At 37.6% G+C, this 24,512-nt stretch overlaps 1 protein-coding gene across 7 annotated transcripts in view; it reads right to left on the bottom strand.

Annotated features, from left to right (window-relative positions):
- Positions 1-24,512, bottom strand: part of FILIP1 (filamin A interacting protein 1) — a 242,178-nt gene that overhangs the window by 185,948 nt on the left and 31,718 nt on the right. Inside the window, exon 1 of one of the 7 annotated variants that reach the window (XM_066253837.1) lies at positions 20,805-20,824. The exons of the other annotated variants lie outside the window; for them this stretch is intronic. The gene's annotated coding sequence lies outside the window, so the exon portion shown is untranslated. Of the gene's footprint in view, positions 1-20,804; positions 20,825-24,512 lie in introns of those variants that run through there. 7 annotated transcript variants of the gene reach the window in all.

Raw genomic sequence — 24,512 nt, forward strand, 5'->3', positions numbered from 1 at the left:
CAATAAGTTAGCAAGAAAATATGGGAGTTTGTATGGACGAACCAAGCAAACAGCCTCTGTAAAGGAAACAAGCTGGATTATGAACTGAAGTCAATGTTTGGTTCTTGTTTTCTGTTCCTTTATTAGAAATAAAGCTTAGTTCATAAGGATATTGGCTTTCTCATCTTCCTCATACTGCTCATTTCAGCAATCCTCTTGGCCAGAGATGCCTCATGGAAGAGCCTGGGTCTGTGACATTTCGGTAACACTTACTGATATGTTGATATAGTCAGGGATCTCTCTGTGCTCACTGTGAGGTAACTGCCTCAACTACAGTCCAAAAAGATGATGTTAAAGATATATACAAACAGTGACCTTGAACACTTCTAATGCATCTCTAATGGAACAAGCAGAGCAATGCCCATTGGTCATGAGTTTCATGATGTGCTGAGAACATATTTGGACAGGGGAAGAACCAAAAATTAAATAAATGTCACACCAATAAATTCAATTAAAAAAATTTGAAAGAAAGAAAGAAAAATAAATCTAAAAAAAAGAAGAAGAGGAGGCAAGAATTAGACATCATTAATATTGGCTAATTAATGTAATAAATTCATTTATTGAAAAGAAAATTTTAGAGACAAAGCATTGTGTCTTAGCCATGTTGCATTGGAACAATTAAAAGCCTGCCTATATCTGTTACATTCTATTATTGTGGCACTATGACAGTCCAAAGACAACCAATTTTAATGTTATTAACTCAAGAATATGCTATTTCCAGCTATGTTTATTTGTCTGACTGCCAGTGGAGCCTTTGGGCAAAAAATAATAATAATAATAAAGAAGGTTAATACTTTATCTTAGGCTGTGTATAAATAGAGAACCTATAAATGATATAGTATTATGATTTTTGTCATTCACTGAACTATGGGATAAATCCAACATCTGGACTTCATCCTTTGAAGCAAGACTATTCAGAGCACATGATGAGGAGATTCAATCCAGGCACTTTGCTTTTCTCTTCTCAGTCTCCTTTATTCTACAGAGCTTTGATCAGAAAGCTTTAGATAAATTTAACCCAAGTAAGGAATAAAAATGGAAACAGAAATTATACTTATTTTTGTTTGTATATTACAGCTTTGGTATACTTACCATTTATTTCCTCCATCCCACAGATCATAAACTGCTTGAGGGCAAAAACTGTCTAATTCACTTTTATAACCCTTGCAGCAATTAGCTTAGGGCTTACTCAAAGTGTATGAGCAATGCATCTTGGTGTAATTGGTTAAACTACAGGGAAAACGGGTATGGTGTGAGAAAATACAATGAACACCAGCATATCATACATGATCTTCTGGAAAGGGTGGCCCATTCTGATTCGAATAAATTAAAGGATGTAAAAGAAATGTAGACTATCTCTCCTCTCAGAAATCATAAAGGCCCACTAAAATGTTGCTTCTTCTCATGGACTCTTTACTAGGAAGAGGGAAAATCTACATATTTTTCAAAATATTAAAAAGAAATCAGGAATGCCAAAAAGTGACTAAAAGAAACTAGATAAATTTTCAATGACTCCAATAGAAAAAGCTCTGCCAAAGATGAAAGATACGAACATGAACAGGCTACTAGCCAACTTGATAGGCCAATATTACACTCTCCCCAAATAACCTTTTATGAAATGTCTCCAGACCTCTGAATTCTCTCCATTAGCATGTTAACATCAAGGTCCTACATCATAGCAATTCCCAAAGCTTGTTGAGAGGAGGGAATCTAAGCTACCAAATGCTCTGAGAAAAGTTCAAAGAGATAGTAAGCAACTGTAGTGATGACTGGAGTATGCAAACCCATGATTTAGAAGTCCTTAACATATGCAGAAGAGCAAACATAGAGCAATGAAAAGTAAGATTCTTTTTCTTAAGTTTTGTTTTCCATTACATTTGAAAGTAAGCTATTCTTAATACTGTAGAACAAGTGAAATATAGACAAGAAACTCAGATTTGAAAAAGATTTAGGTCTACGGCCTACCACCCTGAACGTGCCCGATCTCGTCTGAAAAAGATTTAGATAAGTAAATGGAAGATTGATTTATAATAAGATACTGAAAATAATTTAGAAAATATTTATGCACAACACTAGCTTTTGAATATAATATCCTAGAATGAGCATCTGCCATATTCTTCTATGAAGTTTGTTCAGGACCTGTTACAGTCTGAATGTTTGTGTTCCTCTCCATAATTGATTTTAAAGAAAGGAGAAAGGCGAGGTCGGGAGAAGAGCAGGAAGCATCAACTCCTCGTTATTTCTCATATGTGGCCTAGGGCTTGCTTGGGCTTTTGAACAGGTGACCTCAGTATTCCAGGTGTCCACTGAGCCACCACAGGTCAGGCTGTTCCTCCCAAACTTTTAGGTTGAAATCCTAACACCCAAGAAATCAACTCCCTTGTAAGAAACTGTCTTTCTCTTGAGGCTTTCATTATTCAGTTTTAAATTGAATTTGACTTACACATATTGTCACTGTATGTGTATATTTGTAGAGAATCAAAATTTGTAAGTTCTAATCCAATATTTTAGGAAAAAAGAAAAGTAAGAAAAATAATATAACTTGTACCCTCCTCAGAGTGTGTTTTTTTGAATTTTATATCACCTCCGAACTGGTGACTGATTAAAGAGAACCAGATAGAATAGCAGGTATTCCACTGACTCTCAGTCCAGCATACGGTCGAAGCTGAGACTGACTGTTATGGGACCACCAGAGGGAAACTGCAGCAATCCATGTTGTCTCACTTCTACCACATATCTGCATCCTCTCTGCTCCCACCTCTGCAACAAATGCCTCCCAAGTGTTGGCCCTTCCAACTCATATTTTGCAGACCTCTCAGAGAAATACATTTACAGGAGTCTCTTTGTGTCAATAATCTGCTCAAAATGCTTAGAGGTCATTTGCTATTACCCAAAAGTAAACTCTATAGTCCTACAGGACCTGGACCTTATCAAGCTGTCTACATGTTCTTGCCACCTTCCCCTCAAAGAACCAAGTCCAACTAATCTTTGTTCTCTAAACACATCACCTTTTCTCCAGCCCTCTGGACCTCTCTCCTCTTGCTCCCCATGATTAGTCTCCCTCTTTCTTCAAGTGTCAATTTAAGCATTACTTTCTCTTCCCTTAGGAAAAATTAGCTGCTACTTTCTTTACTCTTCCTGAATGTTGTTCACTATAACTATGGCAACTACCATGTTTATTTGCCTATGTGTGAGCTTCTTGAAAGCAGTAGCCAAGTTTTCAATATTTCTACTTTTAGTATCTGATACAGTGGGCAACTGGATATTTGCTAAATGTGGAGTAAAGGGACCAATTGAGTTCCCATAGCCTATACACTTGCAGATTCTGCAACATCATAAGACTTTTTTTTGGGGGGGGGGAGCTTGTTGAGACAGAGACAGAGAGAGAGAGACAGAGCGAGGGACAAATAGGGACAGACAGACAGGAGAGAGATGAGATGCATCAATTCTTTTTTTTTTTTTTTTTTTTTTTTTTGTATTTTTCTGAAGTTGGAAACCGGGAGGCAGTCAGACTCCCGCATGCGCCTGACCGGGATCCACCTGGCATGCCCACCAGGGGATGATGCTCTGCCCATCTGGGGCATCGCTCTGTTGTAACCAGAGCCATTCTAGCACCTGAGGCAGAGGCCATAGAGCCATCCTCAGCACCTGGGCCAACTTTACTCCAATGGAGCCCTGGCTGCAGGAAAGGGAGAGACAGAGAGGAAGGAGAAGGGGAGGGGTGGAGAAGCAGATGGGCGCTTCTCCTGTGTGCCCTGGCCGGGAATCGGACCCAGGACTCCTGCACGCCAGGCCGACGCTCTACCACTGAGCCAACTGGCCAGGGCGAGAAGCATCAATTCTTTATTGCAGCTCCTTAATCTTCTTAGCTGTTCATTGACTGCTTTCTCATGTGTAACCTTGACCAGGGGGCTACAGCAGAATGAGTGACCCCTTACTCAAGCCTATGACCTTGCTGGCTCAAGCCAGCAATCTTGGGCTTCAAGCCAACGACCTTTGGGTTCAAGCTGGTGACCATGGGGTCATGTCTATGATCCCATGCTCAAGCTAGAGACCCCGTGCTTAAGCTGGTGAGCCTGTGCTCAAGCTGGATGAGCCCGCACTCAAGCCAGTGACCTTGGGGTTTTGAACCTGGGTCCTCCATGTCCCAGTCTGATGCTATATCTACTGCACCACCGCCTGGTCAGGCATAAGACTGTTTTTATTTGTTTGTTTGTCTTACCACTACAACTAATTAACAGCGCATGTCTTTCTTTTCAATACAGTTTGCTTTCTTCATTTCTTCCTTGAGACAGTCCATCTTTTTATGCTTAACACCTATTAACAAAAACAAACTATCTCATCTTATCAAAATAAGATCATTATTTTGCTGAATCTTAAAAATATAAAACTTTCCAATATGTATAGTGTATTTGTTATGAAATTTAGAGGATGATCATGCCACAGAGTATTTTAAGAATTTCAAAGTCAGGGTACATATAGGTACAGATCAATGTTCCTCTCTCTCTTTCTCTCTCTCTCTCTCTCCCTTCCTTCTTCTCTTGCTAAAATCAATAAACATTTAAAAAATTTAATTAAGAGATTTTTACCTATAATCACCCAGTTTTCAAAAATTACATTTTCATTTTCTGAAGCTATTGATGGAGTTAGATTTTTATGAAAATAAGGCCCTACCTTATTCCATTCACCATTTAAATCTTGCTTTTCACAACTGATGGCATGTACTCTGCTAACCACTGTGAAAAAGTAGTGTTTGCCACTGAAATCATGAAATACAACAAACTCCTATACTTAATGAGCCAAAGCTCAAAATCTCTACAGTGACATAACTGTGTTTCTTATTAAGGAACGCTATGGATGTAACCACTACCTATCATGGTAAAAAAATCTTCCTCTTGCATGTTTAGCAAAACTTAAATGAGCTAACCTACATTCCAAAATCATTCACAGAGAAAATTGCGGCTATATGGATGGTATGCTCTCTGTGAATGGAACCATGCACCTCGGTGGTTTCAGTTCGATGGTGGCTTCTTCAGTGGTAAACATTTAGTTTACCTGGGTTCACACCCCTGGACTTTCACTTGGACAAACCTGAAAGCCCCAGCCAGCTAGAACTGCCAACTTTTGCATACTTTTCTCCCCACAACCATCAATCTCTCCCTGGCAATAAAAGGAGACTAAACCTTGGTTTGCCCCAGTGTCACCTGGGAAGATGATGAATCCTTCATTGAATTTGATCCAAGGATGACGTACTCTAGTAAAGTAGACCCACTGTACAGCGTCCTACCAGTTCTATAATTTGGGGAGTCAGATTCTCTACAAACAATGTGGCATATTTTCTGGACTGGCTAATTGAGGCAGTTGCTTCTAAAAACTGGTGCCAAGAGTTTGCCCAGTGATTTAAAACACCTTCTCTTTGGAGTTTTTTAATATTCAGTGTTCATTTTGATGTTATATCAAATGATGTCATCAAACCTCAGTGAAGAGACAACTTTTCTCCAAAAAAGTAGCATATTATTCTGAGGAGGTGTTTAGCCAAAACTGAAAAAGAAATGATTGAGAAACAAAGTTGCTATGAGCATATTTGGCCTATAAAATTGTGTGGTATTACAAACCAATACATGTTTTTATCTAAAAATGAAGTTTCAATATAGGTAGATAGGTAAAAGAAAAAATGGTTATATACATATAAAATAGATATTTAATTTTTTTAAAGAATTATTGTTTTTCTGTAAGAACTACTGGTAATAAACCCAGTTTCCTAAAAATCATTTGTAATTTATCTTCTTCCTTTGTTTTCTAATTGGCAGGAATCATTTCAGTGAAAACTTTAAATCACCATGCATATTTGCTTGAGCCAAGAACTGGTTTTTCAAATGTCAGAAGAACTTTAGATAAGGTCAATGTCATCTAAGGGAAACTGTATGGAGAGCCCTGGGGTTCCACCCACCATCCGAAGAGGAAAGAAGAGCAGTGTTTTCCATCACTGGGTTTGTACACATAAGATTTGCTTTACCAACCTGAGATTATTTAAAATATTTGAACAGCAGAATAAAAAATGATGGTTAGTTGTCTAGAGCAGTGTTCCCCAACCTTTTTTGGGCCATGGACCGGTTTAATGTCAGAAAATATATATTTTCACGGACCAGCCTTTAGGGTGGGACGGATAAATGTATCATGTGACCGAGACAAGCGTCAAGAGTCAAGAGTGAGTAGTAGACGGATGTAACAGAGGGAATCTGGTTATTTTTTAAAATATGAAACATTGTTCAGACTTAAATATAAATAAAATGGAAATAATGTAAGTTATTTATTCTTTCTCTGCAGACCAGTACCAAATGGCCCACGGACCAGTACTGGTCCTCAGCCCGGGGGTTGGGGACCGCTGGTCTAGAGGACATTGATTAGTGAATTTTGCAAGCTAATGATGAGGACTAAAAGGAGCTAAAGTAATTTTTGCTTTGCAGGTGTATGAGTTTCTAATATAAGAAGCTTTGGAAAGATCTTAAGTTTTCAACCATGGCTCAAGATCTTTCTAGTGTGCCCTCAGCTAAAAATCCACATGTACTAAATCTTCCCCTTAAAAGCAATCTGTATATGAAACCTACACAGACCCAGATATTGTCAAAAATGCAAGTCAGGCCTCTTTTCCTAACCTTTGAAGATTGAGCCCTTGAAGAAACCAAGCCAGATGTTGGTATGGAAGAAAGGAAATTTCCTCAGTATTCATCATCAGCATTTTTCAAATAGAAAAAAAAACCCTATCTAACTATTTCCACAGAGAGATGTTTTTCGCAAATCAAGTAACACCTTCCAAAACAAATGAGAAAAAATGTCTTTGTATTTTATCTCAAAGACACTATATAAATTTGAAAATCTGTTTGTATTTGAACTTTCCAATTAAACTTACTTTAACCTGGGCTGGTAAATGTATAGCATGAATTTAGTCACACCTGCCTCCCAGTTCACTAGTGGTTGCAGCATCTTTTGTACAACCTTTGTACGTTTGCTAAGCTTGAGTAATTCCCAGAATCCTCAACATATCACCTGAACCACCTCTGGAAGATCCTGGTCACAGCCCCGACCAGGTGGCTCCGTTGGTTGAGTTGTCCAGATAGATCAAGCTTGTGGGTTCAGTCCCCAGTCGTGACATACAAGAATCAATCAGTGATTGCATAAACAAGTGGAACAACAAGTCAGTGTCTCTCTGTCTCTCTCTTGCTTTCCCTCGCCCTTCTCTCTCTCTCAAAAATCACTTTTAAAACATTTTTTTAAAGATCCTGGTCATAAGAATATGTTTGGCATTTCTGCTCTCAATTCTTTCAAAATGAAACATGATTTTATGTGTTACTACTATATAAGTGAGAGAGTAAATTAATTCTTTTAAAAATAGATGCCTAAGTAGCCTAGTTAAAAACAAAGATAATTGTTTTCTTTTTTGGTAGTCACAAGAACCACAATAATCAAACCTTATCAAGAGTAAGACAGTGGAGAAAAAAATTTCCAAAAATAATGATGCTTATTTGACTGCTGTGGCAAAAATTCTGAGACACTTATTCCCAAAGTCACTCTTCAGAATGAGTGGCTATCTCTTCAACTCCCAGTTTACATGCAACTCAAACTCTAAAGTTATCTGTGTTTATGACCCATTCACAATGATCAATGGAGTCTAGCATTTCACTTAGAGCATTATGATAACCAGTTAGAATCCAGGTTAAAATACACATAATACTGAGGCACGAAGTTAATATATCTGATAATTCTAAAAGAATTGTGGGCTTATTAAACAATCATCAAATATTAATAAAATACCTTGAATTTAATAACTAATTGATATAAGTAGTTCAATCAATTTATACCACTCTGGAAGTAATATAAGTCCAAATGCTAGTAGACTTTTTATTCCAGGTTGGGGCAGCAGGAATAGAGTTGAATGGGAGGGAGTGCCAATTTTTTTAAGAGCTATTGACTTGCCATAATGTCTAGATTGGGTATTACTTTGAAATTCTCATGCTTTATAAATATTATAAACAAAATTCAAAAACAAACTACAAAATGGAAATATTATTTACAAGTACTATGTACAATTATATAATTAATGTAATGATTTATCATTAATATAATAATAAAATATCAATAATTAATGATAATATATAAAGAGCTCTCATAAATCAATACAAAACACTAATACATAAAAATAGGCAAAGTTCATCAACAGATGATTCAAAAAGAAGATAAATGAATAAATGTAATTTTTTTTCAATTACCATTGACATTCAATATTACATTAATTTCAGCTGTACAGCATGGTAGTTAGATATTTATAAACTTTATGAAGTGATCCCCCCCAAAAGTCTAGTACCCATCTGACACCATACCTAGTTATAACAATATTGTTGACTATATTCCTTATACAGTCCATTACATCCCTGTGACTGTTTTGTAACTGCCAATTTGTAGACCTTAATTCCTTCACCCTGTCACCCAACCTCCTACAGGTGACTTAATACATATACAAAAGTTCATGTAGAGAAATTACAACAAAACAAAAAAATATTAACAAAGATTGAGTTAGAAAAATGCTGCTGGTGCAAGTATGATGATATAAGTATCCTTATAATGAAAGGATACTTATGAAAGATATAACTTGATATGAGGTCCTACATGAAACAAACTCTTCCTTTTCTTTCTGCAAAGTAATTTGAAAACTTATATAAAGAGCCTTAAAAATAGTATTTCATTTGGATTAAATAAGCCCAACTTCTTGGACTTTACCATTAAGGTATAATTAGAGATACAACCAAAAATTATTAACAAAGATTTTAATCCAAGTTTTAATAATAATAGCCTGACCAGGCAGTGGCACAGTGTATCGAGCATCAAACTGGGATGTGAAGGGCCCAGGTTCGAAACCCTGGGGTAACTGCTTGCATGTGGGCTCATCCAGCTTGAGCACAGGCTTACCAGCTCGACCACTGGGTCACTGGTTTGAGCATGGGATCATGGCCATGACCCCATCACTGCTGGCTTGAGTCCAAAGGTCGCTAGCTTGAAGCCCACAGCCACTGGCTTGAGCCCAAGGACACTGGCTTGAGCAAGGGGTCACTTGCTCTGCTATAGCACCTCGGTCAGGGCACATATGAGAGAGCAATCAATAAACAACTGAAAAGCTGCAAGAAAGAATTGATGCTTCTTATCTCTCTCCCTTCCTGTCTGTCTATCCCTATCTGTTCCTCTCTCTGTCTCTCTGTCTCTGTCACACACACACAAAAAAATGTTTCAATAATAGCATTAGATTTTAAGTTCAACAATATTGTAAACAACTGAGATGACTAATAGTGTGGAAATTATTAAATAAATTATGGTCGAACTTGACTTGGGATGGTGAACAGACAATGCAGTGTATATGATGTGTTATAGAATTGTGCACCTGAATGCTGTATAATTTTGTTAACCAGTGTCCCCCCCCCCAATAAATTCAATTAAAAAATAGAATTAGAGCCTGGCCTGTGGTGGCGCCGTGAATAAAGCATTGACCTAGAACACTGAGTTCACCGGTTTGAAACCCTGGGCTTGCCTGGTCAAGGCATATATGGGAGTTGATGCTTCCTGCTCTTCCTCCGCTCCTTGCTCCTTTCTTTTTCTCTCTCTTTTCTCTAAAATTGATGAATAAAATCTTTTTTTTTTTAATTTAAAAAAGAATTAGATATACAACTCTATCTTCAGTATACTGCTAATTTGTGAATTTGTATATAAATTATTTTAAAAGACAAAATTTAGAAAATACATCAAACTATTTAGCAGTTATTTATCGGTAGTTAAATTGTGTATGATTTTTTTCTTTTTTTTTTTTTTTTTTCTTTCTGAAGCTGGAAACGGGGAGAGACAGTCAGACAGACTCCCGCATGCGCCCGACCGGGATCCACCCGGCACGCCCACCAGGGGCGACGCTCTGCCCACCAGGGGGCGATGCTCTGCCCCTCCGGGGCGTCGCTCTGCCGCGACCAGAGCCACTCTAGCGCCTGGGGCAGAGGCCAAGGAGCCATCCCCAGCACCCGGGCCATCTTTGCTCCAATGGAGCCTTGGCTGCGGGAGGGGAAGAGAGAGACAGAGAGGAAGGAGGGGGTGGGGGTGGAGAAGCAAATGGGCGCTTCTCCTATGTGCCCTGGCCGGGAATCGAACCCGGGTCCCCCACACGCCAGGCCGACGCTCTACCGCTGAGCCAACCGGCCAGGGCTGATTTTTTTCTTAATGCTTATTTTTTACCAAGTAATCTAGAGTGAACATATGTTACTTTTACATTAAAATTTATTTTTAAAAACTACACTACGGGCTCTGGCTGGTTGGCTCAGTGGTAGAGCATCGGCCTGGTGTGCAGAAGTCGCAGGTTCGATTCCCAGCCAGGGCACACAAGAGAAGTGCCCATCTGCTTCTCCACCCCTCCCCCTCTCCTTCCTCTCTGTCTCTCTCTTCCCCTCCCGCAGCCAAGGCTCCATTGGAGCAAAGATGGCCCGGGTACTGGGGATGGCTCCTTGGCCTCTGCCCCAGGCGCTAGAGTGGCTCTGGTCACGGCAGAGTGATGCCCCGGAGGGGCAGAGCATCGCCCCCTGGTGGGCAGAGCGTCGCCCCTGGTGGGCATGCCAGGTGGATCCCAGTGGGCGCATGCGGGAGTCTGTCTGACTGTCTCTCCCCGTTTCCAGCTTCAGAAAAATACAAAAAAAACACACAAAAAACTACACTACGATCATTTAATATGAAAATGTCAAATTATTATGAGAAAAAAGGACAGATAGAAGAATGAAAGCACTAACAAAGAATGTTGATAACTGAAACCCTGGTTCCCGGTGGTAGGTATACTGCACTTTAAAATGTGCACAGTAATTCCCAGTAAGGCACGTGCAGATAACACAGCACCTTTTCCACCATGCTCAAGCCAAGATTAATACACAGACAGGCTGGTCATTAGAGATTACTCTGTATAGAGTTTTGGAACTATTTCTTTTTCTTCTGTCCTCTCCCTTCTGATTTGCTCACTTGTGTCCTCTTCAGAAAAAAACGCTGTCTTTAAGAACATACAATCTGATAGAAGAGCCTGGTAATTGGTGCCATTTTAAATGTGATGCAAATCCACATAAAACTTTTAAATCCTCAAAAAAAAATGGTGGTGATAGGAATGAAGACAGAAAGAATGACAAAGAATAATTTATTTATTTCTATTTTGCCATGACAACTTACCATGAATTTCCCAGCTTAAAACAACATTCATTTATTAGGTCACAGTATTTGTTGTTCAGAAATCTGGGTACAGTATAGTTGAGTTGGGTCTTCTGTGTAGTCTCACAAGGATAAAATCAAGGTTTCAGCAGAGCTGCAGTCCTTACTGGAGGCTCTGGAAAAGAATTTGTGTAAAGCCAATAGCCATGGCCACCATCACAGCCACCTGGCCTGTGCAGGTTCGCACTTAATTTGGATTGATCATAAAGAATCTGCAGAGCCAAAAACTGATGGGCCATTTTCCTTTATTATAGACTCATACCAACTAATGAGTAAAAACAAACACACAGGCACCAAAACCCATTCTTTCTGGTTTTTTCCTAGAATCAAAGGCTTCATTAGCCTCATCCACCTCTGTTCCCCATCTCCTTCTATGGCACTAACTGGCTTCTTCAGCATTCTGTCATTTTGGTTACCTCTTCTCCTCCACATGGCCTCTCTGCCCTGCTGCAACATGGGCTCCTCCTCTCTGCAAGAACGTGTCACTCTTCCCCAAAATGGCTTCTTAGCTCCTCCTTTTAAAGCTTTTGGCATGAAAGTCCCTCCCCCAACACATATTAACATAACCAAGCTCCTTCCTGAGCATGAAAGGCAATTAGCTGTATTACGTGAGAGCATTACAACATGAGAACAGCAGCCATCTTTAACAAAGTGAGCATAAAATAATTTATCTGCCTAATAATCTGCTTCCAGACTCATGCAGGCTGTGGGTAGAATTCAGTTCCTTGAAGTTGTAGAACTGGGGTCCCTGTTTTTTTTGCTAGGTGTCAGCTGGCAGACCCTGACCCTTTTAGAAGCTTCTCTTTGATTCTTACACCTGGCTTCCTACATCTCAATACCAGGAACAGGGCATTGAATCCTTCTCACACTTGCAATTCACTAATTTCTTTTGCTGCTTCTCTCTTGCCTCCAGCTGGAGAAAATTCTCTCTTTTTAAGGATGCATGGGATTAGGTTAAGTGCACCTGAATGATAGGCTAATCTCCTCATCCTAAAGTCCATCACCTTAATTATATCTATGAAGTCTCTTTTGCCATGTAGCATAACATTCATGGGAGCCAGGGATTAAGATGTAGACATCTTTGGGTACGGGAGCATTCTTCCTACCACAAATAGTAATAACAAAGAACAACTGTATGAAAATCTTCAGACTAAAATTGTGGATTCAACTCAATACATTTAATTGGATTCTGTGAACCCCAATGCTTTTTATTCTTATGACAAACATTTCTTCCATTGACCTGATTTCCAGATGTAGAAAACATTAACAATCTTTTGCTTGTCAACATTGTTAATTAGAAGAAATCATTTTTAGCCATAGTGGAGTTGTCTCCTAATTACCCAAGTTCCACTTTTGTTGGTTCATCTTTGTCCTAACATCAGTCAGACATTAAGAAACCCAAGAAACAGGAAAAGTTTGTTTGGGGGAAGAACTAACTGAGCTGTGTATTACCTTATAACACCCTCAGTTATGCAACTTCTCCACAGGACAAGATCAGATCATGCAGTAAAAAGAGAGAGAGCACCTGGGAGGTGGGAGCAATAGAAAGAAAGCTGTCTGAGCTCTTCTGGAATGGAAAGAACAGAGTGGTCAAGAACTAATCCTGTGGTACCACGAACAGACCTTCAAGAGATTGTGGAGGGGACAATGCCAAATTCATATGACAGTCAGCTCTTTTAATGCTTGTACAGTGCCACTTATTCATCTGAGGAGGCAAAAGGAAATGCTTTCAACTGTGATTCCAGACACTGAAAGGAGCCCAGGTTTTATGCCCCTCCCTGCCAAGGATAGGGTGCCACCCAACTTCGTTATTGCCCGTGAGGTTAAACAGCTGCCGATGCCTGCTGATGACATCACAGCTTGAGGGATGAAGAAAAAAAAATTTTAATAAAAGGCATTCAAAGTGCATTTCCACTGCAATGAGCAAGCATTGCTGTTAGCTGGGAGTGGGGGGGGGAATAACTAAAGAAAAAAATTTACATAGTTAATATGGAATTTTGTGGGGCAACCAAATTAGAAAATGGAAGCAGTGCTTTGTAAATATGAAGCAAAAGGATTTTTTCAAAGCCTGTCCACTATTACAACTCTCAATTCCACTTCTTTTTCTCACACCAGTGAAAAACTGACTCCAGAACCACTTGATTTCTTCAAGATCATGTCATTCTCTTGCTCAAAAAACCATCAAGAGGGTATCCATTGCCCACCAGAAAAAGTTTAAGTCTCTTAAACTTTTACACAAGGCCTTTCTGATGTTGATACAGACTACCTTTTAAATGAAATTACCAATTAATTATTAAATAGCTACCAAGATCAAAACAGTTTTAGGCAGTATTGGCATAGGCAGAGTCTCAAAATATGTTCTTTTTCTAAAATATGTTCTATTTCCACAGGAACAACATCCATCTAACATCCTTATCTTAACATGTTGAAAAATATTCTCTTTTAGAACAGGTATTTCTATGAATATAATATTAACCAAATGGAAACATTTCCAAAAAGCTAATTTAATGGAAACCTGGCCTATGCCTGTAACTAATCCAGAAGACTCCAGGAAAAAGAGAAGCATATCTTCATTAAAAATTTTACCTAGAGACCTGAAGATGGCAGCGGAGTAGGCACATGCACAGACTCCCAGCTAATACCACCAAACTGGATTACAAATTAATTTATGAACAATCAGCATGAAAAACCAACTCTGGACTACAAGAACAACTCTCAAAAACCAAGGAGCAAAGAAGAAGCCACACCAAGCCTGGTAGGGAGCGCCAAGGAGTGGTGAGTCTCCCCTGTTTACAAGAACGGGGGGGAGGGGGGAGGCTGTTCTCACTCCAAGGAAAAGAGCAAAAAATATTGCTCACAGCCACTTGCCTGGGGACCTGGGAACAAGGTGTGTTGAAAGGGCTGGCTAGTCTTCCAAAAGGAAAAGGGAGAGAGAGAGAGACAGACAGTGAGGGGCAGAGGAATGCTTAGGATGACCTGAGAAACTGACTCATCCAGTGCTGGAGGCAGCCATAGCTGGGGGAGGGGTTGATCCTTCCACACAATACAAGACTAAAGTAGTTCTGGGTGACCCATCTCCAGACATCTCTTCAGCTCCAATCAGCGCAACAAGACACAGCTGAAAACAAGAAGTACGATGGAGGGGCAGTAACTCAGGTCTCCATAAAGATCTGAGATACACCTCACCCTACTGAAGCTGAGAAAATACCCCACCACCCCAGAGAGTAACTGGCAGATCAGGCCTTCAGAGTCTCAGGTTACACCCACCACATTCCTGGATACAGTTTCAAATAAATCCCCTGCTAAGATCAGTAAACAAGACTACCACGAATTAAGAAAACTGAGAAGAAAACAAATAAATCAAGACTTCAAAGCAGCTCTACTAGAAAAGTCAAATCCCACAGTGGATTAAAAATAACAGCTGATGCCAACCCTAGAAGACCTAGAAATAATACAACTGAAAATTGGAGGCAGACAACACCAAGCCGAGACTCAACCAGCTCTATAAACAATACATCCAAACACACAGACATAATGAGAAGATAGAGAAGTGCAATCCAAATGAAACCACAAGAGAAACCTGCAGGAAATGAACTGAGTGATATGGAAATAACCAAACTTCCGGATGCAGAGTTTAAAATAATGATTGTTAGGATGATTAGGGATCTTAGAACAACAATGGATGGTCATTATGAACACCTAAATAAAGAAATAGCAAGTATAAAAAAAGGACATTAAAATATTAAAAAAGAATCAGTCAGAGATGACAAATACAATGTCAGAAATGAAGACCACAATGGAAGCAATTAAAAACAGAATGGATGAAGCTAAGGATTGAATCAGCAAGTTCAAGGACAAGTTGAACGAAGGCATGGAAGCAGAGCAGAAAAAAGAAAAGAGACTCAAAAAGTCTGAGGGAACTCTAAGAGAGCTCTGTGACAATATGAAGAGAAATAATATCCACATCATAGGGGTTCCTGAAGAAGAAGAGAAAGAACAAGCGATAGAGACTTTGTTCAATCAGATCATAGCTAAAAACTTCCCTAAATTAATGCAGGAAAAACTCTCACAAGCTCAAGAAGCACAGAGAAATGTATTAAAAAGAAACCTGAAGAAATCTACACCAAGACACATCATAATTAAAATACCAAAGCTAAGTGATAAAGAGAAAATATTAAAAGCTGCTAGGAAAAAAAAGGCTATCACCTACAAAGGAGCCCCCATAAGGATGACATCCGACTTTTCAACAGAAACACTTGTGGCCAGAAAAGAATGGCAAGAAATATTCAATGTAATGCAGAACAAGAACCTACAACCAAGACTACTTTATCCGGCAAGGTTATCATTTAAAATTGAAGGAGAAATAAAAGCTTCCCAGACAAAAAAAAACTCAAGGAATTCATTACAACCAAACCCATGCTGCAGGAAATGTTAAGGAGCCTGTTGTAAACAGATCAAAGTTGGAAAAGAATATATAGCAAAAGAGGAATACAGCTTTAAAGAATAAAATGGCAATAAACAACTACACATCAATAATAACCTTAAATGTAAATGGATTAAATGATTTGAACAAAATACATAGGGTAGCTGCTTGGATAAGAAAACAATACCCATATATATACTATCTACAGGAGACATACCTTAAAACAAAAGATGCACATAGACTAAAGGTAAAAGAATGAAAAAAAATATTTCATGCAAATGGAAATGAAAAAAAAGCTGGGGAAGCAATACTTATATCAGGCGAGATGAACTTTAAAACAAAGACTATAGTAAGAGATAAAGAAGGCCACTACATAATGATAAAGGGAGCAATCCAGCAGGAAGATATAACCATTATAAATATCTACACATCTAATATAGGAGAACCTAAATATATGAAGCAGACTTTGATAGATATAAATGGTGAGATCAATAGCAATACTATAATAGTAGGGGATTTCAATACCCCACTAACATCACTAGATAGATCCTCAAGAAAAAAAATTAACAAAGAAACAGCAGACTTAAAGGACACACTAGATCAACTCGATTTAATAGATTCTTCAGAACCTTTCACTCTAAAGCAGCAGAATATACATTCTTTTCAAGTGCTCATGGTACATTCTCTAGGATAGACCACATGTTAGGGCACAAAAGTGGTCTCAACAAATTTAAGAAGATTGAAATCATATCAAGCATTTTCTCTAATCACAATGACTTGAAACTAGAAATCAACCACAACAGAAAAACTCAAAAATTTTCAAACACATGGAAACTAAATAGCAGGTTGTTAAATAATGAATGGATTAATAATGAGATCAAATAAGAAATTAAAAAATTCTAAAAACAAATGATAATGAGCATACAACAACTCAAAATTTTTGGGACAAAGCAAAAGCAGTACTGAGAGGGAAGTTCATAGCACTACAGGCATAGGTTAAGAAGCTAGAAAAAGCTCAAATAAACAACTTAACCCTGCATCTAAAAGAACTAGAAAAAGAACAGCAAGTAAAGCCCAGAGGTAGTAGAAGAAAGAAAATAATAAAAATCAAAGCGGAAATAAATAACATAGAGGCTAAAGAAACAATACAGAGGATCAATGGAACCAGGAGCTGGTTCTTTGAAAAGGTAAACAAGATCAATGAACCTTTAACTATACTCACCAAGAAAAAAAAGAGAGAGAACTCAAATAAATAAAATTAGAAATGAGAGTGGAGAAATAACAACTGACACAACAGAAATACAAAATATTGTAAGAAAATACTATGAAGAACTGTATGCCAAAGAACTAGACAACCTAGATGAAATGGAAAAATTCCTTGAAACACACAATCTTCCAAAAATCAATCTGGAAGAATCAGAAAACCTAAACAGACCAATTACAACAAAGGAGATCAAAACAGTTATCAAAAAACTCCAAACAAAAAAAAGTCCTGAGCTTGATTCCTTCACAAGTGAATTCTACCAAATATTCAAAGAAGAACTAACTCCTATTATTCTCAAGCTATTTCAAAAAATTCAAGAGGAAGAAATAGTTCCAAGCTCCTTTTATGAGGTGACCATAATTCTGATTCTAAAACCAGGCAAAGACAACACAAAGAAAGAAAATTATAGGCCAATATCCCTGATGAATATAGATGCTAAAATCCTCAACAAAATATTAGCAAATCGGATTCAGCAATATATGAAAAAAATCATACACCATGATCAAGTGGGATTTATTCTGGGGAGGCAAGGCTGGTACAATATATGCAAATCAATCAATGTGATTCATCCTATAAACAAAAGAAAGGAGAAAAACCACATGATAATTTCAATAGATGCAGAAAATGCATTTGATAAAATCCAGCACTCATCATAATCAAAACTCTCAGCAAAGTGGGAATACAGGGAACATACCTCAACATGATAAAGGCCATCTATGAAACCCACAGCCAACATCATACTCAATGGGCAAAAATTAAAAGCAATTCCCTTAAGATCAGGAACAAGGCAGGGGTGTCCCCTTCACCACTCTTACTCAACATAGTCCTGGAAGTCCTAGCCACAGCAATCAGGCAAGAAGAAGAGATAAAAGGCATACATATTGGAAAAAAAGAAGTAAAACTATCATTATTTGCAGATGATATGATATTGTATATAGAAAACGCTAAAGTCTCCATCAAAAAACTACTGGACCTGCTAAATGAATTCAGCAAGGTGGTAGGATATAAAATTAATACTCAAAAATCAGAGGCATTTTTATACATCAACAATGAACTGTCAGAAAGGGAAATTAAGAAAACAATCCCCTTCACTATTGCAACCAAAAAAATAAAGTACCTAGGAGTAAATTTAACCAAGGAGATTAAAGACTTGTATTCGGAAAATTATAAAACATTGATAAAAGAAATCAAGGAAGATACAAACAAGTGGAAGCATATACCCTGCTCATGGTTAGGAAGAATAAATATCACTAAAATGTCTATATTACCCAAAGCAATTTATAAATTCAATGCAATACCAATTAAAATACCAATGACACACTTCAAAAATATAGAGCACATATTCCAAAATATATGGAACCAAAAAAGAACACAAATAGCCTCAGCAACCTTGAAAAGGAAGACTAAAGTGGGAGGTATCACACTTCCCGATATCAAGTTATACTACAAGGCCATTGTACTCAAAACAGCCTGGTACCGGCATAAGAACAGGCATATAGATCAATGGAACAGAACAGAGAACCCAGAAATAAACCCACACCTATATGGACAACTGATATTTGACAAAGGAGGTAAGAGCATACAATGGAGTAAAGACAGCCTCTATAATAAATGGTGTTGGGATAATTGGACAGCTACCTGCAAAAAAATGAAACTAGACCACCAACTTACAACATTCACAAAAATAAACTCAAAATGAATAAAAATCTTAAATGTCAGTCATGAAACCATAAGCATCTTAGAAGAAAACTTAGTAAGCTCTCCGACATCTCTCGCAACAATATATTTGCCAATTTATCTCCATGGACAAGTGAAATAAAAGACAGGATAAACAAATGGAACTATATCAAACTAAAAAACTTTTGCATAGCTAAAGACAATAAGAACAGAATAAAAAAACAAACTACACAATGGGAGAACATATTCAACAATACGTCTGATAAGGGGTTAATAACCAAAATTTATTAAGAACTTGTAAAATTCAACACCAGGAAGACAAACAATCCAATCAAAAAATGGGCGAAAGAAATGAATAGACACTTCCCCAAAGAGGACATATAGATGGCCATTAGGCATATGAAAAAATACTCAACATCACTAATCATCAGAGAAATGCAAATTAAAACCACAATGAGATATCATCTCACACTGGTCAGAATGGCGCTCATCAACAAAACAACACAGAATAAGTGCTGGCGAGGATATGGAGAAAAGGGAATCCTCCTGCACTGCTGGTGGGAATGCAGACTGGTGCAGCCACTGTGGAAAACAGTATGGAGATTCCGCAAAAAATTAAAAATTGAACTGCCTTTTGACCCTGCTATCCCAATTTTAGGAATATCCCTAAGAACACCATAGCACTGTTCCAAAAGGAGAAATGCACCCCCATGTTTATGGCAGCATTGTTCACAATAGCAAAGATCTGGAAACAGCCCAAGTGTCCGTATGTGAACAAGTGGATTAAAAAGCTTTGGTACATATGTACTATGGAATACTACTCAGTCATAAGAAATGATGACATCGGATCATTTACAATAACATGGATGGAACTTGATAACATTATACTGAATGAAATAAGTAAATCATGAAAAACTAAGAACTATATGATTCCATACATAGATAGGACATAAAAATGAGACTCAGAGACATGGATAAGAATGTGATGGTAACTGAGGTGGGAGGGAAGGAGAGGGGGGATTGGGGGAAGGGGAGGGGCACAAAGAAAACCAGATAGAAGGTGACGGAAGACAATTTGAATTTGGGTGAGGGGTATGCAACATAATCAAATGTCAAAAAAATCTAGAGATATTTTCTCTGAACATATGTACCCTCATTTATCAATGTCACCCCATTAAAATTAATAAAAAAATTTTCTAACTGTCAAAAAATAAATAAATAAGGTCACAGATTGTTTCATTATAAATACACATTGTATACTAAAAAAATAAAAATTAAAAATTTTACCTAGAACTGTAGTTTTTAGTGGGGTAGAATAGAAAATGATTTCACTTTCCCAGATAGGGTTGCCAGATCTAACAAATAAAAATACGGGATGCTCCGTTCAACCTGAATTTCAGCTAACGATGAAAGTGTTTCTTTATAAGCACTTTATATAAAATGATTTCTTTAATTCCCACAGCAACTTGAAAAAGTCAGTATGGAAACTGAGGCTTAGAGGGGTGAAACAGATGGCCCCATGACGCAAACTGGGGGATAAATGAATCCGGGTTTGATTTCAGAGCCCAATGACTTGAACATTCTGATATTTACCCAGTCAAAACATAATTTTCAACATGATCAAAATAACATAATTTTTTAAAATAAAAGGATCCCATTTAGTATTTTGGGCACACTAATGTAGTAAAATTATTCATTCTTTATCTCAAAATGTAATTGTATTTAATCTGGCCACTTTTCCCCATAGGGACATTTGGCAATGTCTAGAAACATTTTGGGGTGTCAAACCAGGGATAATGCTACTGGCATGTGTGAAGATCAGGAACACTGCTAAACATTCTACAGTGCATAGAACAGCCCACCACAACAAAAAATTATCCAGGCCAAAATGTCAGTAGTGTTGAAGTTGAGAAATTCTAATCTCAAATCACCTTTGAGAATGTCTAATCTGCCCTCGTCTTTTAATCAGAGAAGAACAGAAGGCCTGGAGGAGTTAAAATAATATGTGCTAAGCCTCACAGCTAATTAGTTTTAAATTTGGTAAACTTGGAGGTAAACCCAGTGAACTGTTCCATTTCTGTGTGGCCCAGAAATGTTACCTACTAAAGAAGATACACTTAACCTTACCTTCCAAGAGTGTATTCCTTCAGACTTCTCCAATAGAGAACATTAATCAAGCTCCTGGGTGGCCTCTGGCTAGGAGGAAGAGAAGTATAGAGCTTGGGACAAAATTTTTGTTCAAATATTTTTTTTAATATTTTTCCTCAACCTTATTTTATTTATAGGAAAGGAAGGGAAAGTGAAAAGGCTGGCTTGGAATGAGTTCCGATTATGTCTACTTTCCCCTACTCCCACCTTTTTTTTTTTTTTTTTTGACCTACAAAGATACACTGTTTGTGTCTTTGGAAGAGCCTAACTTTCCTTATTCAAGGATCTTCCACTTCTGGATGTGGGAAAATTGCTTAAATAGAAACCAACCCAAAGACCTTTTTTAAATATTACAAAAGAAAATGAAGGCATTGATGAAACCTACTAGATTATTTGGGGGGTGGCCAAATGTCAGAGGCCTGTGAAATAACACGAAGTAGTGTACTGAAAATGTATTCCTACGTCAATTCTTGCCACATACGGTTTGCTTGGAGGCCCCAAAGCAAGCAACATGGCTCATCTAAGTAAAGAGCTAGCCAAGATAATCTAATGACCTAAGAATCTAATGACACCATACACTGTCTCTGATCCTGCTTGGTTTTATTTTAACAGACCAATTTTTATTGCTTCTCTTCTGTGAGTATCGGCAATGATTACTTGCTACTGCTTACTGAAATTTTTCTTAAATTATGAGTTGAGGTTTTTTAAATGCAATTTTTAACACATTCATTCAGCATGTTATTAATTATTAGTATGAATTTTTGGCAGGACTGGACCAAAGAGGAATAATGGCTTTTAACAATATTATCTAACTACTCATCCTACTGAAAGAATTTTTGCATAAAACATAAAAAATGAATTTAGGAAAGAAAGGCATGTCCTATTGGAGATTTTGGAAAAGTGTTTCTCACTTCCTTCTCAGCCCCTTAACATCATCACTCAATCATTGTAAAACTTTCCAAAGAAATATGACTTAGCCATTAATGTTGCCCTATTCAGTCCTGGTAATACTAACCTCTGAACCAATGCTTTTCGAATCCTCTTGATACATCCACTCTGCCATTTTTACTTATATTAATGTCCATATTCCCAAATGGTCACATAATTTCCACTTGCTTTTTTTGACCCACTGATTTAACAGGGATGCTTTCCAATTGTCAAATAGTTCCTGATTTTTAATATTTATGTTACCCACACACATTGCATTCTCAAGAGAATTAGATAATTTTCAGAATCCTCAAGGCACTTATGTGTTTCCTGGAAGCCAACTTTTCTAAATATTTACATTAATCACTTCAAGTAAGTTAAGTAATTATAACTATCAAATTCCAATCAAGTGTTATTTTCAGAGCGGAAATGCTACTGACTCCTGGCTCTAATTTTCATCTTGTTTGGGAAAGTACTCAGACCTTAAAACAGCCAGTAGAGATGGCAGTCATCCTATGACAAAGAGTCTTCAGAATTCCTTCTGCCATTGGCTTTTAACTTTAAAAAAAAGATAGAAAAATCTCCTAACACAGTAAATTAGTGTATGTCTAAGAAGTCTTTTGTTGGAACCACAGTATCTGATACACTCTCCACACCTACAATCTTCTTAAGGAAGGGTAAGACAAGATTAAGCTAACTAGAACCAGAAAGATGTTTTTGCTAAGTCTCAGGAAATATATGAAGATTTAAAAGATATGGAGACACTCTCCCCCAAATTTAGCACCCTTTAGAGAAAGTCACCTTTCCGCCATTTTATTTTATTTTATTTTATTTTTGTATTTTTCTGAAATGAGAAGCAGGGAGGCAGAGAGAAGATTCCCACATGCACCTGACTAGAATTCATCCAGCATGCCCACCAGGGGGCGATGCTCTGTATATCTGGGGCATGGCTTTGTTGCAACCGGAGCCATTCTAACACCTGAGGCCGAGGCCATGGAACCATTTCAGTGCCTGGGCCAACTTTGCTCCAATGGAGCCTTGGCTGCGGGAGGGGAAGAGAAAGACAGAGAGAAAGGAGAAGGGGAGGATGGAGAAGCAGATGGGTGCTTCTTCTGTGTACCGTGGCCAGGAATTGAAACCGGGACTTCCATACACTGGGCCAATGCTCTACCGCTGAGCCAACTGGTCAGGGCACCTTTCCACCATTTTAAAGGCACTTAGAAATTATACACCTTTTTTATGACTTAAGATTATTTATGTACATTTATGTATCTTTAAAAGCAAACAACTGAATTTTGTCTAGGAGTAATGTTAGATATTAAATTCACTATCAAATTATTTTATAAAATAAGAAAAAAAATTATTTTACAACATAAACAATTTGGAAGTTCAGCTACCTTAAAGGTAAATAATTATCAAAATTACTAAGAATGATTTTTATTTTCCACTAAGGCTTGATATAATACCTGAGTGAAAAGTCTTCTTTTTGGAAATGGAAACTCACTCACTATTTCTGAGGTTCCTTTGTGAGCCCCATAAGATAATGTTTTTATACATCATCTCCAAAGATAACCAAGATGATATGGCCAGAAGGTACTATAAAAGACAGAGAGCTCTTCCAGATATTACAAAAAAAAAAATCTGTTGAATTAAAATGTTATCTTTTTGTTCAGCTTTGGTGGACATAATTTGCTTGTAAGAGAGATAAGACATGCTGATAAAAATAAAACTAGTTCAAACAAGTACATAGTTAGTACTTTCAAATTATTCTGTGGACAAGATGTTAGGTACATAAGTCATGCAGGGTGAATTGTAATATCCCCCCCCAGTTTTTCCTTTCTAGCTGATCTTTCACTTTGTTACAATCATCTCATTAAATTTAATGCCAAGAAATCATGTCTCTCCTACTCTTTAAATCTCTGCTGTAGAGAACTGTAGCCCACCAAAAATTATAATAACAATACAGCCCTACTGTGTACTTGGTATTGTTCTAATCTAAATCATCCTGCATGATCATCAGAACTCCCTTATGAAGTGGTACAGTCATGATTGCTGTTATACAGATGAAGGATCTGAGGCACAGGAACTTGAATAACTTGTATAACATTGCTCTGCTAGAATTTGAGCCGAAGCATTGGGGCTTCAGACTCCATTTTTTTTATTGCCTCCTTGACACCATAGAAGGGTATTTACTGACTTAGACATAGAATTTTTCATTTGCTTAAAATTATGTTTTCAGTGTGACCTGTGGTGGCGCAGTGGATAAAGCGTCGACCTGGAAATGCTGAGGTCGCCGCTTCAAAACCCTGGGCTTGCCTGGTCAAGGCACATATGGGAGTTGATGCTTCTAGCTCCTCCCCCCTTCTCTCTCTGTCTCTCCTCTCTCTCTCCCTCTCCTCTCTAAAATGAATAAATAAATAAAAATTTTAAAAAAATAAATAAAATTATGTTTTCATATACATTTTAAAATGAGATCATATGGGGTTTTTTATTTAATATTCTGAATATTTTTCCAAGCCTTCATAGAGTAAAGAGAAAAGGTAAGTCAATTGTTCTAAAAGCACAGAACCAGTTGAGAAGTTTGTCTTGATTATGATATAATTTCCCTTAGGAAACTTACAGCTTGAGACATATGATTTAGTAGGAGAATCATCCCTAGACATCTTAAAATTTGATCATTAGATCAGAGGGACATGGGCAATTATTTAATTTCTCTAGATGCCTTTGGATTCTCTGATTTTTAAAATAAGGATGGTAATT

The sequence above is a fragment of the Saccopteryx bilineata genome, chromosome 1 (assembly GCF_036850765.1).
Source record: "Saccopteryx bilineata isolate mSacBil1 chromosome 1, mSacBil1_pri_phased_curated, whole genome shotgun sequence".
Lineage (NCBI taxonomy): Eukaryota > Metazoa > Chordata > Mammalia > Chiroptera > Emballonuridae > Saccopteryx > Saccopteryx bilineata.